The sequence below is a fragment of the Scyliorhinus torazame genome, chromosome 26, assembly GCF_047496885.1.
Source record: "Scyliorhinus torazame isolate Kashiwa2021f chromosome 26, sScyTor2.1, whole genome shotgun sequence".
NCBI classification, from domain to species: domain Eukaryota; kingdom Metazoa; phylum Chordata; class Chondrichthyes; order Carcharhiniformes; family Scyliorhinidae; genus Scyliorhinus; species Scyliorhinus torazame.
The window spans coordinates 31,446,616-31,454,341 of record NC_092732.1 but is presented as its reverse complement, the minus strand read 5'-3'; positions in this window follow the sequence as shown (position 1 = coordinate 31,454,341).

The window sequence follows — 7,726 nt, the reverse complement described above, 5'->3', positions numbered from 1 at the left end:
GAGAGAGAGACAGAGAGAGAGAGAGAGACAGAGAGACATACAGAGAGAGAGAGAGACAGACAGCCAGAGAGTGAGAGAGACAGAGAGAGAGAGAGACAGCGAGAGAGAGAGAGACAGAGAGACATACAGAGAGAGAGAGTGAGACAGAGGGAGAGAGAGAGAGAGACACAGAGAGAGACAGAGAGAGAGACAGAGAGAGAGAAAGGGAGAGAAAGAGAGAGAGAGAGACAGACAGACAGAGAGTGAGAGAGACAGAGAGAGATAGAGAGGAAGAGAGAGAGACAGACAGAGAGCGAGAGAGACAGAGAGTGAGAGACAGAGAGAGAGAGATACAGAGAGAGAGAGAGAGGGAGAAAGAGAGAGAGAGAGACAGACAGAGAGAGAGAGACAGAGAGAGAGAGACATACACAGAGAGACAGAGAGAGAGAGACAGAGAGAGAGAGAGGGAGAAAGAGAGAGAGAGAGAGAGACAGACCGACAGAGAGTGAGAGAGAGACAGACAGAAAGGTGGAGAAGTTTATGGAGGGAATTCCAATGCTCCCCCCGCTCCCCCCCCCCCCCCCCCCCACCCCCACCCAGGCAGATGAAGGCACGGCCGCCAATGGCGGAGCGATCGGAATCGGGGGGGGGATACAAACAAAGAACAAAGAACAAAGAAAAGTACAGCACAGGAACAGGCCCTTCGGCCCTCCAAGCCCGTGCCGACCATGCTACCCGACTAAACTACAATCTTCTACCTTTCCTGGGTCCGTATCCCTCTATTCCCATCCTATTCATGTATTTGTCAAGATGCCCCTTAAATGTCACTATCGTCCCTGCTTCCACCACCTCCTCCGGCAGCGAGGTTCCAGGCACCCACTACCCTCTGCGTAAAGAACTTGCCTCGTACATCTACTCTAAACCTTGCCCCTCTCACCTTAAACCTATGCCCCCTAGTAATTGACCCCTCTACCCCAGGGAAAAGCCTCTGACTATCCACTCTGTCTATGCCCCTCATAATTTTGTAGACCTCTATCAGGTCTCCCCTCAACCTCCTTCGTTCCAGTGAGAACAAACCGAGTTTATTCAACCGCTCCTCATAGCTAATGCCCCTACCATACCAGGCAACATTCTGGTAAATCTCTTCTGCACCCCTCTCTAAAGCCTCCACATCCTTCTGGTAGTGTGGCGATCAGAATTGAACACTATACTCCAAGTGTGGCCTAAGGTTCTATACAGCTGCAACATGACTTGCCAATTCTTATACTCAATGCCCCGGCCAATGAAGGCAAGCATGCCTTATGCTTTCTTGACTACCTTCTCCACCTGTGTTGCCCCTTTCAATGACCTGTGGACATGTACTCCTAGATCTCTTTGACTTTCAATACTCTTGAGGGTTCTACCATTCACTGTATATTCCTTACCTGCATTAGACCTTCCAAAATGCATTACTTCACATTTGTCCGGATTAAACTCCATCTGCCATCTCTCCGCCCAAGTCTCCAAACAATCTAAATCCTGCTGTATCCTCTGACAGTCCTCATCGCTATCCGCAATTCCGCCAACCTTTGTGTCGTCTGCAAACTTACTAATCAGACCAGTTACATTTTCCTCCAAATCATTTATATATACTACAAACAGCAAAGGTCCCAGCACTGATCCCTGTGGAACACCACTGGTCACATCCCTCCAATTAGAAAAGCATCCTTCCATTGCTACTCTCTGCCTTCTATGACCTAGCCAGTTCTGTATCCACCTTGCCAGCTCACCCCTGATCCCGTGTGACTTCACCTTTTGTACTAGTCTACCATGAGGGACCTTGTCAAAGGCCTTACTGAAGTCCATATAGACAACATCCACTGCCCTACCTGCATCAATCATCTTAGTGACCCTCCTCGAAAAACTCTATCAAGTTAGTGAGACACGACCTCCCCTTCACAAAACCATGCTGCCTCTCACTAATACGTCCATTTGCTTCTAAATGGGAGTAGATCCTGTCTCAAAGAATTCTCTCCAATAATTTCCCTACCACTGAAGTAAGGCTCACCGGCCTGTAGTTCCCTGGATTATCCTTGCTACCCTTCTTAAACAGAGGAACAACATTGGCTATTCTCCAGTCCTCCGGGACATCCCCCTGAAGACAGTGAGGATCCAAAGATTTCTGTCAAGGCCCTCAGCAATTTCCTCTCCAGCCTCCTTCAGTATTCTGGGGTCGATCCCATCAGGCCCTGGGGACTTATCTACCTTAATATTTTTTAAGACACCCAACACCTCGTCTTTTTGGATCACAATGTGACCCAGGCTATCTACACCCCCTTCTCCAGACTCAACATCTACCAATTTCTTCTCTTTGGTGAATACTGATGCAAAGTATTCATTTAGTACCTCGCCCATTTCCTCTGGCTCCACACATAGATTCCCTTGCCTATCCTTCAGTGGGCCAACCCTTTCCCTGGCTACCCTCTTGTTTTTTTTGTACGTGTAAAAAGCCTTGGGATTTTCCTTAACCCTATTTGCCAATGACTTTTCGTGACCCCTTCTAGCCCTCCTGACTCTTTGCTTAGGAGGCTCGAGAGGCCGGAATTGGAGAAGCGCAAAAGTCTCGGAGGGGGTGTATGGTGAATGTATTACTGCGACCATTCACCATTGTATTACAGTACATTACATTGTATTATGTTGGTGCCCTTGTGGGGGTCCGCCGATGGCTCCGCCCACTCGGGAGAGGTATATAGAGCTGCAGCCTGTAGGCGGCCCTCAGTGCAGAACAGTCGCAGGCAGGCACAGTTCTAGCTGATTAAAACCACTGTTCACTTCAACTCTCCGTCTCGTGTGAATTGATGGTCGCGTCAGGGTGGTCGGGGCTGGAGGAGGTTACAGAGATAGGTGAGGGGGTGTCGGGGCTGGAGGAGGTTACAGAGATAGAGAGGGGTGGTGTCGGGGCTGGAGGAGGTTACAGAGATAGGGAGGGGGTGTAGGGGCTGGAGGGGGTTACAGAGATAGGGAGGGGGTGTAGAGGCTGGAGGAGGTTACAGAGATAGGGAGGGGGGTGTAGGGGCTGGAGAGGGTTACAGAGATAGGGAGGGGGTGTAGGGGCTGGAGGAGGTTACAGAGATAGGGAGGGGGTGTATGGGCTGGAGGAGGTTACAGAGATAGGGAGGGGGTGTAGGGGGCTGGAGGAGGTTACAGAGATAGGGAGGGGGGTGTAGGGGCTGGAGGAGGTTACAGAGATAGGGAGGGGGGTGTAGGGGCTGGAGGAGGTTACAGAGATAGGGAGAGGGTGTCGGGGCTGGAGGAGGTTACAGAGATAGGGAGGGTGTGGGTAGGGTCTGGAGGAGGTTACAGAGATAGGGAGGGGGGTGTAGGGGCTGGAGGAGGTTACAGAGATAGGGAGAGGGGTGTCGGGGCTGGAGGAGGTTACAGAGATAGGGAGGGGGTGTAGGAGGTTACAGAGATAGGGAGGGGGTGTAGGGGCTGGAGGAGGTTCCAGAGATAGGGAGGAGGTGTCGGGGCTGGAGGAGGTTACAGAGATAGGGAGGGGGTGTAGGGGCTGGAGGAGGTTACAGAGATAGGGAAGGGGTATAGGAGCTGGAGGAGGTTACAGAGATAGGGAGGGGGTGTAGGGGCTGGAGGAGGTTCCAGAGATAGGGAGGGGGGTGTCGGGGCTGGAGGAGGTTACAGAGATAGGGAGGGTGTGTAGGGGCTGGAGGAGGTTACAGAGATAGGGAGGGGGTGTAGGGGGCTGGAGGAGGTTACAGAGATAGGGAGAGGGTGTCGGGGGCTGGAGGAGGTTACAGAGATAGGGAGGGTGTGTAGGGTCTGGAGGAGGTTACAGAGATAGGGAGGGGGTGTAGGGGCTGGAGGAGGTTACAGAGATAGGGAGGGGGTGTAGGGGCTGGAGGAGGTTACAGAGATAGGGAGGGGGTGTAGGGGCTGGAGGAGGTTACAGAGATAGGGGAGAGGGTGTCGGGGCAGGAGGGAGGTTACAGAGATAGGAGGGGGTGTAGGAGGTTACAGAGATAGGGAGGGGGTGTCGGGGCTGGAGGAGGGTTACAGAGATAGGGAGGGGGTGTAGGGGCTGGAGGAGGTTCCAGAGATAGGGAGGGGGGTGTCGGGGCTGGAGGAGGTTACAGAGATAGGGAGGGGGTGTAGGAGGTTACAGAGATAGGGAGGGGGGTGTCGGGGCTGGAGCAGGTTACAGAGATAGGGAGGGGTGTCGGGGCTGGAGGAGGTTACAGAGATAGGGAGGGTGTGTAGGGTCTGGAGGAGGTTACAGAGATAGGGAGGGGTGTAGGGGCTGGAGGAGGTTACAGAGATAGGGAGGGGGTGTAGGGGCTGGAGGAGGTTCCAGAGATAGGGGAGGGGGGTGTCGGGGCTGGAGGAGGTTACAGAGATAGGGAGGGTGTGTAGGGGCTGGAGGAGGTTACAGAGATAGGGAGGGGGGTGTAGGGGCTGGAGGAGGTTACAGAGATAGGGAGGGGGGTGTAGGGGCTGGAGGAGGTTCCAGAGATAGGGAGGGGGGTGTCGGGGCTGGAGGAGGTACAGAGATAGGGAGGGGGGTGTAGGAGGTTACAGAGATAGGGAGGGGGTGTCGGGGCTGGAGCAGGTTACAGAGATAGGGAGGGGGTGTCAGGGCTGGAGGAGGTTCCAGAGATAGGGAGGGGGTGTAGGGGGCTGGAGGAGGCTACAGAGATAGGGAGGGGGGTGTAGGGGCTGGAGGAGGTTACAGAGATAGGGAGGGGGTGTAGGGGCTGGAAGAGGTGTAGGGGCTGGAGGAGGTTACAGAGATAGGGAGGGGGGGTGTCGGGGTGGGAGGAGGTTACAGAGATAGGGAGGGGAGTGCAGGGGCTGGGAGGAGGTTACAGAGATAGGGAGGGGGTGTAGGAGGTTACAGAGATAGGGAGGGGGTGTAGGGGCTGGAGGAGGTTACAGAGATAGGGAGGGGTTGTAGGGGCTGGAGGAGGTTACAGAGATATGGAGGGGGTGTGGGGACTGGAGGAGGTTTACAGAGATAGGGAGGAGGTGTAGGGGCTGGAGGGGGTTGACAGAGATAGGGAGGGGGGGGTGTCGGGGTGGGAGGAGGTTACAGAGATAGGGAGGGGAGTGCAGGGGCTGGAGGAGGTTACAGAGATAGGGAGGGGGGTGTAGGAGGTTACAGAGATAGGGAGGGGGTTGTAGGGGCTGGAGGAGGGTTACAGAGATAGGGAGGGGGTTGTAGGGGCTGGAGGAGGTTACAGAGATAGGGAGGGGGTGTGGGGGACTGTAGCAGGTTACAGAGATAGGGAGGAGGTGTGGGGACTGGAGGAGGGTTACAGAGATAGGGAGGGGGTGTAGGGGCTGGAGGGGGGTGACAGAGATAGGGAGGGGGGTGTCGGGGGTGGCAGGAGGTTACAGAGATAGGGAGGGGAGTGCAGGGGCTGAGGGAGGTTACAGAGATAGGGAGGGGGTGTAGGAGGTTACAGAGATAGGGAGGGGGGGTGTAGGGGCTGGAGGAGGTTACAGAGATAGGGAGGGGTTGTAGGGGCTGGAGGAGGTTACAGAGATAGGGAGGGGGGTGTGGGGACTGGAGGAGGTTTACAGAGATAGGGAGTGGGTGTAGGGGACTGGAGGAGGTTACAGAGATAGGGGAGGGGGTGTAGGGGCTGGAGGGGGTGACAGAGATAGGGAGGGGGTGTAGGGGCTGGAGGAGGTTACAGGAGATAGGGAGGGGGTGTAGGGGCTGGAGGAGGTTACAGAGATAGGGAGGGGGTGTAGGGGCTGGAGGATGTTACAGAGATAGGGAGGGGGTGTAGGGGCTGGAGGAGGTTACAGAGATAGGGAGGGGGGTGTAGGGGCTGGAGGAGGTTACAGAGATAGGGGAGGGGGTGTAGGGGCTGGAGGGGGTGACAGAGATAGGGAGGGGGTCAGTGTAGGTCAGTGATTCCCCTGTGTCGATAGTGAAGTGGACATGATGAGAGATGGGATACTGGGGGGAGCGGCAGCTGACGGTTGGGCCCAGACCAACCTCTGCTCAATTCCAAATAAACTGGCTCTCGCCCAGCCAGGGAGCTTGTAGTCGAGCTCTGTATGTATCCCCTTGAGTCTCCAGACAGCTTCCGAGGGAGATAGCTGATGTTTATCTGGTGTGTGAGAGAGAGAGAGAGAGTGTGTGTGTGTGTGAGAGAGAGAGAGTGTGTGTGTGTGAGAGAGGGAGAGTGTGTGTGAGAGAGTGTGTGTGTGAGAGTGTGTGTGTGTGTGTGTGAGAGAGAGTGTGTGAGAGAGAGAGTGTGTGAGAGTGTGTGAGAGAGAGAGTGTGTGTCTGTGAGTGAGAGTGTGTGTGAGAGAGAGTGTGTGAGAGTGTGTGTGTGTGAGAGTGTGTGTGTGAGAGTGTGTGTGTGAGAGTGTGTGTGAGAGAGTGTGAGAGAGTGTGTGAGAGAGTGTGTGTGAGAGAGTGTGCGAGAGAGAGTGTGTGCGAGAGAGAGTGTGTGAGAGAGTGTGTGTGAGAGAGTGTGAGAGTGTGTGAGAGAGTGTGTGTGAGAGAGTGTGCGAGAGAGTGTGAGAGAGTGTGTGAGAGAGTGTGTGTGAGAGAGTGTGCGAGAGAGAGTGTGTGCGAGAGTGAGTGTGTGCGAGAGTGTGTGTGAGAGAGAGTGTGTGTGAGAGTGTGTGTGTGAGAGAGAGAGTGTGTGTGTGGAGAGAGTGTGTGAGTGAGTGTGGTGTTGAGAGTGTGTGTGTGTGAGAGTGTGTGTGCGTGTGTGTGAGTGTGTGTATGTGAGAGAGTGTGTGTGTGAGAGAGTGTATGTGTGAGAGTGTGTGTGTGTGTGAGAGAGAGTACCTGTGTGTGAGAGAGTTTGTGTGAGAGAGAGTGTGTGTGAGAGTGTGTGTGAGAGTGTGTGAGAGAGTGTGTGAGAGAGTGTGTGAGAGAGTGTGTGTGTGAGAGAGTGTGTGTGAGAGTGTGTGAGACAGTGTGTGTGTGGGACAGTGTGTGTGTGTGAGACAGTGTGTGTATGAGAGTGTGTGTGTGTTTGTGAGAGGTGTGTGTGAGAGTGTGTGTGTGAGAGAGTGTGTGTGAGAGTGTGTGTGTGTGAGAGTGTGTGTGTGTGAGAGTGTGTGTGTGTGAGTGTGTGTGTGTGTGAGAGTGTGTGTGCGAGAGAGTGTGTGTGCGAGAGAGAGTGTGCGAGAGACAGAGTGTGTGTGTGTGTGTGAAGAGGTGTGTGTGTGTGATTGAGTGTGTGTGTGAGGGAGTGTGTGTGCGAGTGTGTGTGTGTGCGAGTGTGTGTGTGTGCGAGTGTGTGTGTGTGAGAGTGTGTGTGAGGGATTGTGTGTGTGAGGGATTGTGTGTGTGAGGGATTGTGTGTGCGAGAGAGAGTGTGTGTTGTGAGAGATTGTGTGTGTGAGAGGCGTGTGTGTGAGAGAGTGTGTGTGTAAGATAGAGTGTGTGTGTGAGAGTGTGTGCGAGAGAGTGTGTGCGAGAGAGTGTGTGCGAGGAGAGTGTTGTGTGTTGAGAGAGAGAGTGTGTGTGTGAGAGAGAGAGTATATGTGTGAGAGAGTGAGTTATGTGTGAGAGGAGTTGTGTGAGAGAGAGTGTGTGTGAGAGAGAGTGTGTGTGAGAGAGTGTGTGTGAGAGAGTGTGTGTGAGAGAGTGTTGTGTGAGAGAGTGTGTGTGAGGAGAGTGTGTGTGAGAGAGAGAGTGTGTGAGAGAGAGTGTGAGAGGAGGAGTGTGTGTGAGACAGTGTGTGTGAGAGTGTGTGAGCGAGAGAGTGTGTGTGAGAGA